This window comes from Peromyscus californicus, unplaced genomic scaffold (genome assembly GCF_007827085.1).
Source record: "Peromyscus californicus insignis strain IS unplaced genomic scaffold, ASM782708v3 Scaffold_5__1_contigs__length_169319896, whole genome shotgun sequence".
NCBI classification, from domain to species: Eukaryota; Metazoa; Chordata; class Mammalia; order Rodentia; family Cricetidae; genus Peromyscus; species Peromyscus californicus.
In genome coordinates, this window is record NW_026294573.1 from 146,560,007 (window position 1) to 146,571,978 (window position 11,972).

Below are 11,972 nucleotides of genomic sequence, written 5' to 3' on the forward strand. Positions count from 1 at the left end.
GAGAGAAGAGAATAAGACCTTTGCTTTTGTCTTGCATAGAACATTGAAATCCAAGTTCCTGGACCTACCTCCAAAAGTCTGCCTCTGCCTAGCTGGAGGAGGCCCTAGAATACACATTTTTTAATAAGATTCTTGGGTGATACACAATGCCTGAGGACCACTTTGGAAAATGGTAATTTATGGTAACAGAAGGGGAAAGGAGAGACTAAAATGCAATATAGATTGTAATGAGACAATGGTGGTGACAATTTGAAGATGTTGCCAAGTCAAACAGAGGGAGATCATGAAGTACTAGGCAGAAACAATGCACAGCAGCTTCTGGACACGTGATGACTTCATTTCTCAGAAGGCTAGATTAAGCACACATATGGGAGTAAGTCATGGATATAGTCTATGAATGGTCAAAATAGGTCCAATCCCTTGTACACTGCTGGATGTAAACTGTCACCACCATTATGAAAAACAATATGGAGATTCCTAAAGAAATTAAGACTGAAACTGCAATGTGGCCCAGCAAGTCCTCTCTTGGTGTCACACCTAAATAAAAGAAAATCACCACCTCTAAGAGATAACCACAATCTCCAGTCCTCACGGCAGCACTCTTCACAGCAGCCATTTTACAGGAACATGTGTCTGTATATGTGTAGGAATATTATTCAGCCTTAAGAAAGGATAAGATACAACACAGGTAATCTGGGGGACGTTAACAAGCAAAATAAGCCAGACAGAAAGAAAATGATTTTCTTTAAACAGAATCTGGAAGAAGAAGAAGAAAAAGAAAACCAGTAAATACACAGAGACCCTAGGCAGAGGCTTCTTTAATGGCCTTGCTTCCTCATTGCTCTCCCATGCTCCCACCAGTCACTCTGGACAACTGTTCCTTTCTGACTGGGTTCCAGCCCTCCACATTCCTCAAGGAGCAACAGTCATCCATGGTCCAAGGAGAATCGAGAATATTCAAACAGAACAGAGACATTAGTTCTGCCCTGATGTAAACTGCTGAGATGTAACATAAAATCCTGACAGTCACACACTAGAGATCACATAAGAGAACGTGGACATTTTTAAAGGGGACAATTATGAAAACGTGTATTATGTATACAAATTCGACTGATCATAAAGGACTAGCATAAATTCAAAGAGGCTGTGACCAAAATCTATATAAATCATGAATTGAATGAAGGGGAAGATGAGTGAGTCCTGTTGAGTCTCGTGGTGGTTAAGTTTAGTAAAAATATATGACACATACTAAAATATAAGAAAAAGATTTTATGGAAAAGAAGAGGACGAAAGGAAAAACTATTTCACAAAACAAAGATTAAATTCATAGACTTCATTGTGAGAAAGTGATAAAAGGTGAAAATATAAATTATGTCCCAAAGGATTTAAACAATAAATCATGAATGACCAAGCAAGAAACAGCTGTAAGGAAAATCTAAGCTGAAACTAAGTTTTAATATTTCAAGCCTTCCTTCTACAGAGAGGGATTCCAAGCAGGGTGGCTATCAATCAGGGTACAAGAGGTTGTGTGAGCAGGAGGGTGGCATCCAGGAGACCCAGGACATTCAGAAAGATCAAGTAAATAAATATATTAAAGGTCATGGAGATTAGATTTCTCATATAATGTGGAAAATGGAAAAGCTAGCATGAGCTCTATAGCACATGACTGGAATTGAAGGTGGCTGTGTGAATTGATCATTTCCAATATAAAGAGGTGGATTTAGGAATAAATCCAATATAAGTATGTGCATATGTGTTTATGAAAACATGTTTCCAGTTCTATCCTCTCAAAGGACCTGGGAACAGCTCCAAGAGAATATCTAGTATTGGGATATTAATTTCCATGTCACTTTCTACAAAAATAATACAAGAATAAAGGACTGCTAGGAGAAGTAGATGACCCCAAGAGTAGACAGGAGAAAAGCAAGAGAATCCTGGAACATCTTGTTTTGTAAATCAAGTGAACAGTTATCCAAAGAAACCAGCTAAGTCTGGAATAGTTTGAGCATCAGAACAAATAATGACAATAATGAATTCACTCATTGACCAAAACAGGAAGTAGGTCGTCCCCATTCACATAAATAAATGAAATATGCAGAAACCAAAAAGAGATCTTCTTTGCAGCAGGATGGCAACTAAGTATTGGAGAAAAAGAAAACCATGGTACTGTAAAATCACCTTTTGGCAACCATAATAGCAATAACTAATTGAAGCAACAAACATCATTCTGAAAATCAGTTGATAAAAGTACAAGAAGTGGGGTTTACTGAGTCTCAGGGCTTCTGTTTATAAAATCTTCTTAACTGGAGGAGAGAGAGAGAGAGAGAGAGAGAGAGAGAGAGAGAGAGAGAGAGAGAGAGAGAGAGAGAGAGAGAGAGAGAGAGAGAGAGTTAACATGGATAGAACTTGGCAGGTACCATCTTCACCATCCCACACACCATGCTATGTGACCCAATATGAAGAACACAGACCTCAGCCAAAAGCAAATAACATGAGTCTAACCATTAAAATGAAACAAACAAAAACTACTGGGCAAAGTCAGATTGAGAAATAGTCTACAAAATGACTGGCCTTGAATCTTTAAAAATGTCAAGATCATGAGAATCATAGAAACACCAAGAAACTGTTCCAGGCTGACTAGAAAGATGATGACTCAAAGGAACACATGATTTTATACTGGACCCTTTTCCTAAAAGAATATTATTAGGATAGCTGCAAAACTTGAATAAAGTCTTGGGATGATGGACACCTGAGCACTCTCTGTGCCCCTCTGGGGTGGAGGACATCTGAACATTCTCTGTGCCTCTCCTACAAATTTCCTAGAAGCTGGAAATGGCATTGAGACCAAAATATGTTGTTAAAAGCTTCTTAACTGCTTTTTAAGTACCTATAAATTTAAGACAATCATCCAAGAAAGTCAAAGGATAAGTAATGGATGAAGGTTAGAGAAGCAAGAGATTGACAGAAGGAAGGAAGAAGCACAAGCACTCCCAGTGACTCACCTGGACCAACTCTTTGAAAAGGAATGTTGGGCAGGATGGACCATGATCCCATCTCAAAGCCATGGTCTCAAACTTAGAGTGGATCATCTTTACTGCAATCAAAGACCCCCCAAAACTGTGATTGTCATTATATCCACCTCAAAAATCATTGAAACCAGTCACCAGTTCCTTACTGCAGGTGAACACACCTCTAAAACTTTCCTCAGGGTACTAGCTTAATGAACAATGATGGACATCGTTTTAAGAAAGGAAAGGAAGTAAAATTTACAAAGACAAATGTGGTGTAAGCACAGATAAGCACAGATGACCCACTTTCTGGGTCTCTTTGTATTTGTTTGACCTACCCATCTCTAGTGCCATTACCCACCATGATGACCTCATCTCCTGGAACACTGCCTGGGCTGTTTCAGCCTCTCCTAACAAGAGTACAGGGCTTCAACAAGTCACCACTGCGTCCTCTGCAAAGGCTGTGCAAGCTCTTTGAAGCCCTGATTTAACCTGAGGTTTCCAGACTGTGCTGCACAACACAAGATTGGCCTAACTTAGCCGCTATACAAAGAGGCCAGGTCACACAGCCCCTAAGTACAGCAGCATTAACATAGCATGGTTAAACCCCAATGATGGGGCTGGAGAGTTGGCTCAGAGGTTAAGAGCACCTACCATTCCTCCAGAAGATCTGAGTTCAATTCCCAGCACCCACATAGAAACTCACAACCTTCTGTAACTCTAATTTTAGGGGATCCAATCCCTCTCTGGCCTTGTTGGTATGAGGCACATACAAAGTGCACAGAAACATGCTTGCAAAACATCCATATACATAAAATAAAAATAAATTCCAATTATTAAAAAATGACTCAAAGTGATTACAAGGTATGATGGCCTCTCTAGAGCATACAGCCCTTGCTTGGCTTGAAGAGCTCTTTTTTATTATTGTTAATTAAATTTTTCATTTATTTTACATACCTACCACAGTTTCCCCTCCCTCCTCTCCTCCTGTCCCCAACCACCATCCATTCATCTACCCGCCTCCCTATCCACTCCTCCTCTGTCTCTATTCAGAAAGGGACAGGCCTCCCACGGGCATCAACAAATCATAGCACATCAAGTTGAGGCAAGATCAAGCTTCTCCCCCTGCATCAAGGTTGGGCAAGGCAACCCAGCATGGGAAATAGGTTTCCAAAAGCCAGCTCAAGTGCCATGGACAGGTCCTGGTCCCACTGCTAGGGGCCCCACAAACAGATCAAGTACACAACTGTTACTCACAGGCAGAAGGCCTAGGTCGGTCTCATGCAGGCTCCCTAGCTATTGGTCCAGAGTCCCTGAGTTCCCACAAGCTCAAGTCAGCTCTCTGTGGGTTCCTCCATCATGACCTTGACCCCCCTCCTTGCTCATACAATCCCTCCTCCCTCTCTTCAACTGGACTCCTGGAACTTGGCCCAGTGCTTGGCTGTGGATCTCTGCATCTGCTTCCATCAGTTACTGGATAAAGGCTCTCTAATGACAATTAGGATACTCACCAATCTGATTACAGGAGAAGGCCAGTTCAGGCACCCTCTCCACTATTGCTAGGAGTCTTAGCTGGGGTTGTCTTTGTGGATTACTGAGTTTCCCTGGAACCACGTTTCTTCCTAACCCCAAAATGTCCCTGCATCAAGACATCTCTTTCCTGTCAGAATGGCTAAGATCAAAAACACTGAAGACAGCTTATGTTAGAGAGGATGTGGAGCAAGGGGAACACTCCTCCACTGTTAGTGGGAATGCAAACTTGTACAGCCACTCTGGAAATCAGTATGGTGGTTTCTCAGAAAATTGAGAATAAGTCTTTCTCAAGACTCAGCTATACCACCCTTGAACATATACCCAAAGAATGCTCAGTCTTACCACAAGGACATATGCTCGACTATGTTCATAGCAGCATTATTCATAAAAAGGATGGCCAGACTGCAACCCACAGCTCCAGAGAGGCTAGCTAGCAGGGAAAGACCCCAGGAGGAACACATGGATGACCCTGAGAAGGAGAAGTGGATGAGATCTACATGAGTGGACTGGGTGTGGGGGGGTGGCAGAGGGCAAGGACTGGGGGATGAGAACATAGGGAAATGGGAGGGTCAAACTGGAACAGGGACAGAGTGGGATGGCAGGAAGGGAGATACCTTGATAGATGAGGACATCATGGGAATAGGAAGAGGCAGGGTACTGGGGAGGCTCTCAGGAATCCACAAGGATGACCCCACCTTGGACTGCTGGCAGTGGTCCAGAGGGTGCCTGGACTGGTCTACTCTGGTGACCGGTCTAGCAAATAACCTAACTATTATCATAGAGCCTTTGTCCAGTGACTGATGGAGGCAGATGCAGAGATCCACGGCCAGGCACCAGGCTGAGCTCCAGGAATCCAATTGATGAGAGAGAGGAGGAATTCTGCAGGCAGGGGACATTGAGATCATGGTGGGAAGACTTGCAGAGATGATGAGCCACACTAGTGGAAGCCCATGAACTGTGGACTGGTGGCTGTGGAGCCCCCATGGGACTGGACTAGGCCCTCTGGATATGGCTCGAACTGTTTGGAGGGCACCCAGGCAGGGGGATCGGGATCTGTCCCTGGTGCATGGGCAGGCTTCTGGGAATCCGGTGCCTGTGGTGTGATGCCTTGTGCAGCCTGGGTGCAGTGGTAAGGGGCTTGGACCTGCCTAGGCTCATTGTGCCATGCTTTGCTAACTCCCCATGGTAGACCTTGATTTGGGGGATGTGGGGTAGCTTAGGAGAAAGGGCTGGGGGTAGGAGGAGGGAGGAGGTGGGATCTGTGGGTAGTATGTGGAGTGAGTAGAAAATTTCTTTAAAAAAAATGAAAAAAATACTTCTCTTTCATTTCTCTACCTATCTACCCCACCCCCAACATTCCTCATGCTCACACTCTCCCCCACATCCACTCCAGTCCCCAATTTACCAAGAGTTCTATTTCTCCTTCCCAGGGAAATCCATGCATCCCTCTTTGTATCCTCTTTGTTACCTAGCCTCTCTGGGGCTGTGGATTGTAGGTTGGTTATGCTATACTTTACTCCTAATATCCACTTATGAGTGAATATATACCATGTTTGTCTTTCTGGGTCTGGGTTACCTCACTCAGGATGATTTTTTTTCTAGTTCTATCCATTTTCCCATGAATTTCATGATGTCATTGTTTTTTTTTAACCTCTGAGTAATACTCCATTGTGTATATGTACCATATTTTCTTTATCCATTCTTAAGTTGAGGGGCATCTAGGTTGTTTCCATGTTCTAGATATTATGAATAACACTGCTGTGAACATAGGTGAGCAAGTATCCTTGTGGTAGGATTGAGCATCCTTTGGGCATATGCCCAAGATTGGTATAGCTGGGTCTTGAGGTAGATTGATTCCCAATTTTCTGAGAAACTGACATATTGGTTTCCAAAGTGGCTGTACAAGTTTGTACTCCCACTAGCAATGGAGGAGTGTTTCCCTTACTCACATCCTCTCCATCATAAGCTGTCATCAGTGTTTTGATCTTAGCCATTCTGACAGGTGTGAGATGGTATCTCAGAGTCATTCTGATTTGCATTTCCCTGATGGTTAAGAATGTTGAACAATTCTTTAAGTGTATTTTGGCCATTTGAGATTCTTCTATTCAGAATTCTGTTTAAATCTGTACCCCATTTTTTGATTGGATTATTTGGTATTTTGACATCTAGTTTCTTGAGTTCTTTATATATTTTGGAGATCAGCCCTCTGTCAGATGTGGGATTGGTGAATATCTTTTCCCATCCTGTAGACTGTCGTTTGGTCTTATTGACAGTGTCCTTTACCTTACAGAAGCTTTACAGTTTCAAGAGGTCCCATTTACTAATTGTCAATCTCAGTGTCTGTGCTACTGGTGTTCTATTCAGGAAGTTGTCTCCTGTGCCAATGTGTTCAAGGCTACTTCCCCCTTTCTCTTCTGTAAGGGTCAGTATGGATTTATGTTGAGGTCTTTGATCCACTTGGACTTGAGTTTTGTGCAGGGTGATAGATAAGGATCTATTTGCATTCCTCTACATGCTGACATCCAGTTATGCCAGCACCATTTGTTGAAGATATTTTCTTTTTTCCATTGTATAATTTTGAATTATTTACCAAAAATCAGGTGTTCTTAGGTGTGTGGATTTACATCAGGGTCTTCAATTCTATTCCATTGATCCACCTGTCTGTTTTTATGCCAATAATATGCTGTTTTTTTATTATTATAGCTCTATAGTAGAGCTTGAAGTCAGGGGTGGTGATACATCAGAAGCCTTTATTATGCAGGATTGTTTTAGCTATCCTGTTTTTTTTGTTGTTGTTGTTTTTCCATATGAGGTTGAGTATTCTTCTTCCCAGGTCTGTGAAGAACTGTGTTGGGATTTTGATGGGGATTGCATTGAATCTGTAGATTGCTTTTGGTAAGATGGCAATTTTTACTATGTTAATCCTACCAATCCACGAGCATTCCAGATCTTTTCATTTTCTGATGTCTTCTCCAATTTCTTTCTTCAAAGACTTAAAGTTCTTGTCATATAGGTCTTTCACTTGTTTAGAGTTACCCCAAGATATTTATATTATTTGTGGCTACTATAAAGAGTGTTGTTTCCCTAATTTCTTTCTCAGCCCATTTATCATTTGTATATAGGAGGGCTACTGATTTTGTTGTTGTTGTTGTTGTTGTTGTTAATCTTGTATCCAGTCACCTCACCTCACTGAGGGTTTTTATCAGCTGTAGAAGTTCTCTTGTAGAATTTTTGGGGTAATTTATGTATACTATCATATCATCTGCAAATACCAATAATTTGACTTCTTCCTTTCCAATTTTTATCCCCTTGAATATTTTTGCATCAATGTTCATGAGGGAGATTGGTCTCTAATACTCTTTCTTTGTTACATCTTTGTGTGGTGTGGGTATTGGGTAACTGTAGCCTCATAAAAAAGAGTTTGGCAATGTTCCTTCTGTTTCTATTGTGTGGAACAATTTGAGGAATATTGATACTAGCTCTCCTTTAAATTCTAGTAGAATTCTGCACTGAAACCATCTGGTACTGGGCTTTTTTTATTGGGAGACTTTTAATGACTGCTTCTATTTCCTTAGGGGTTATAGATCCATTTAAATTATTTATCTGCTCTTGATTTAATTTTGGTATGTGGTACCTATCAAGAAAATTGACCTTTTTTTTTTTAATTTTCCAATTTTGTAGAGTACAGTTTTTTGAAGTATGACCTAATGATTCTCTGGATTTCCTCAGTGTCTGTTGTTACGTCCCCCTTTCTGTTTCTGATTTTATGAGTTTGGATATTCTCTCTCTCTCTGCCTTTTAGTTAGTTTGGATAAGGGTTTGTCTATCTTGTTGATTTTCTCGAACTTTTTGATTCATTTATTCTTTGTATTATTCTCTTTGTTTCTATTTTATTGATTTCATCCCGGAGTTTGATTATTTCCTGCCATCTACTCCTCCTGGGTGAGTTTGCTTCTTCTTGTTCTAGAACTTTCAGGTGTGCTGTTAAGTCACTAGTGTGAGATTTCTCCAAATTCTTTATGTAGACACTTAGTGCTATGAACTTTCCTCTTAGTACTGCTTTCATAATGTCCCATAAGTTTGGGTATGTTGTGCATTCATTTTCATTGAATTCTAGGAAGTCTTTAATTTCTTCCTTTATTTCTTCCTTGACTCAGTGGTAATTCAGTTGAGAATTGTTCATTTTCCATGAGTTTTGTAGGCTTTCTGTTGTTTGTGTTGTTGTTAAACTCTAACTCTAACCCTTGGTGATCCAATAAGATACAGGAGGTTGTTATAATTTTTTTGTTTCTGTTGATATTTGCTTTGTGACCAAGCATGTGGTCAGTTTTAGAGAAGGTTCCATGAGGTGCTGAGAAGGTATATTGCCTTGTGTTTGGGTGAAATGTTCTGTAGATGTCTGTTAAGTCCATTTGAGTCATAACATCTGTTAGTTCTCTTATTTCTCTATTAAGTTTCTGTCTGGTAGACCTATCTAGTGGTCAGAATGTGATGTTGAAGTCTCCCACTATTGATGTGTGGTGTTTGATGTATGATTTAAGCTTTAGTAGTGTTTCTTTTATAAATTTAGGTGCCCTTGTATTTGGGGCACAGATGTCCAGAATTGAGATTTCTCCATCTCTTTTGATTAATTTTAGTTTGAAATCTATTTTGTTAGATATTAGGATAGCTACACCAGCTTGCTTCTTAAGTCCATTTGATTGGAAAATCTTTTCCCAACCCTTTATTCTGAGGTAATGTCTGTCTTTGAAGTTAAGGTGTGTTTCTTGTATGCAGCAGAAGGGTGGGTCCTGTTTTTGTATCTGTTCTATTAGCCTGTGTCTTTTTATTGGTGAACTGAGTCCATTGATATTAAGAGATATTAAGGACCAGTGATTGTTAATTCCTGTTATTTTTTTGGTTTTGGTGGTGGTGGTTGTAGTGTGTGTGTGTGTGTGTGTGTGTGTGTGTGTGTGTGTGTGTGTGTATGTGTGTGTGTGTGTTTCCCTTTTTGGGTTTTGCTGGTGTGAGATTATCTCTTGCCTGTGTTTTCATGGGTGCAGCTATCTTTCTTGGGTTGGAGTTTTCCTTCTAGTACTTTCTGTAGGACTGGATTTGTGGAAAGGTATTGTTTAAATCTGGTTTTCTCATGAAATATCTTGTTTTCTTCATCTATGGTGATTGAAAGTTTTGCTGGGTATAGTAGTCTGGGCTGGCATCTGTGATATCTTAGTGTCTGTCACACATCTGTCCAGGCTTTCCTAGCCTTTAGAGTCTCCATTGAGAAGTCAGGTGTAATTCTGATAGGTCTGCCTTTATAAGTTACTTGGCCTCTTTTCTTTGCAGCTCTTAATATTCTTTCTTTATTCTGTATGTTTAGTGTTTTCACTATTGTGTGGCAAGGAGATTTTTTTTCTTTTTGGTCCAGTCTATTTGGTGTTCTGTAAGCTTCTTGAACCTTTTTGTTTTGTTTTGTTTTGTTTTCAAGACAGGGTTTCTCTGTGTAGCATTGCGCCTTTTCTGGAACTCACTCTGTAGACCAGGCTGGCCTCATACTCACAGAGATCTGCCTGCCTCTGCCTCCCGAGTGCTGGGATTAGAGGCGTGCACCATCACCGCCCGGCGCTTCTTGCACCTTTATAGGCATGTCCTTCTTTAGGTTGGGAAATTCTTCTATGATTTTGCTGAATATATTTCCTGGGCCTTTGAGCTAGGATTCTTCTCCTTCTTCTATCCCTATTATTCTTAGGTTTGATCTTTTCATGGTGTCCCAGATATCCTGGATGTTTTGTGTTAGAAGTTTTTTTGAATTTGACATTTTCTTTGACCAATGAATCTATTTCCTCTGTCGTATCTTCAACACCTGAGATTCTCTCAGCATCTCTTGAATTCTGTTGGTGATGCTTGCATTTATATAGTTTTTGTTTGCTTACTCAGATTTTCCATTTCCAGAATTCCCTCAGTCTGTGTTTTCTATATTGCTTCTAGTTCAATTTTCAAGTCTTGAACTGTTTCATTCACCTGTTTGATTGTTTTTTCTTGGCTTTCTTTAAGGGATTAATTGATTTCATCCTTTTCCTCTATTTCTTTAATGTAATTCTTCATTTCCTCTTTAAGGGCCTCTATCATTTTCATAAACTTATTTTTAAGGTTGTTTTCTTGTGCTTCAACTGTGTTGGAATGTTCAAGTCTTGCTGTTGTAGGATCACTGGGTTCTCTGGTACCATTTGCCCCTTCTGTTGTTGACTGCATTCTTTTTTTTTTGGTTTTTTGAGACAGGGTTTCTCTGTGTAGCTTTGCGCCTTTCCTGGGACTCACTTGGTAGCCCAGGCTGGCCTCGAACTCACAGAGATCCACCTGGCTCTGCCTCCCGAGTGCTGGGATTAAAGGCGTGCGCCACCACCGCCCGGCCGTTGACTGCATTCTTACACTGGCATTCATGCATCTGGGTTTAGGATGATTGAAGGGATGAGTATTTATTCTTGTGTTGTCTTTGTTTTATTGGTGTTTTGTTCCTTTATTATCTGTTTCCTTTATTGTCTTATGACCTGAATGGCCAAGGGTTCTGGTGATGGTCAGGTCTTCAGGTCCAGTAACATTGTCTCTGCTAAGGTTCTTGAGGATTTGGGTGCCTTAGATCCAGTGTATTCTCCTGTTCTTCTGATTGGTGTGGGTTGTGCCTGTACCTATGGAATTTGCTAGAGTCTTGGGAGAGGGCTGGCCACAAGAAGGATGATGAGGTGGGTGGGGTTAGGTGACCCCCAAAGAAGGACATTCCTATAAAGGTACAAGAAGCTTACAGAACACCAAATAGATTGGACCAGAAAAGAAAGTCCCCTCACCACATAATAATCAAAACACTAAACATACAGAATAAAGAAAGAATATTAAGAGCTGCAAAGGAAAAATGCCAAGTAACATATAAAGGCAGATCTATCAGAATTACACCTGACTTCTCAATGGAGACTCTAAAGGCCAGAAGGTCCTAGACATATTTGTGGCAGACATTAAGATACCACAGATGCCAGCCCAGACTACTATATCCAGCAAAAACTTCAATCACCATAGATGGAAAAAATAAGATAAAGTCAAATTTAAACAGTATCTATCTACAAATTCAGCCCTACAGAAAGTGCTAGAAGGAAAGATCCAACCTAAGGAGGTTAACCACACCCATGAAAACACAGGAAATAAATAATCTCACACCAGCAAAACTAAAAGAAAGGAAACACACACACACACACACACACACACACACACACACACACACACACTCGTCTACCACTGCCAAGAACAAAGTAACAGGAATCAAGAATCATTGGTTAAGGCAGATGTCCATGGTCTGAGCTGCCACCTGTATCTTTGTTGATGTCCATGGACCAGGCTCCCTCTGGAGACCACATTGGTACCCGTGGCTTCTGTTGCTCTGGAGGCCATGTTGATAGCTTTGGC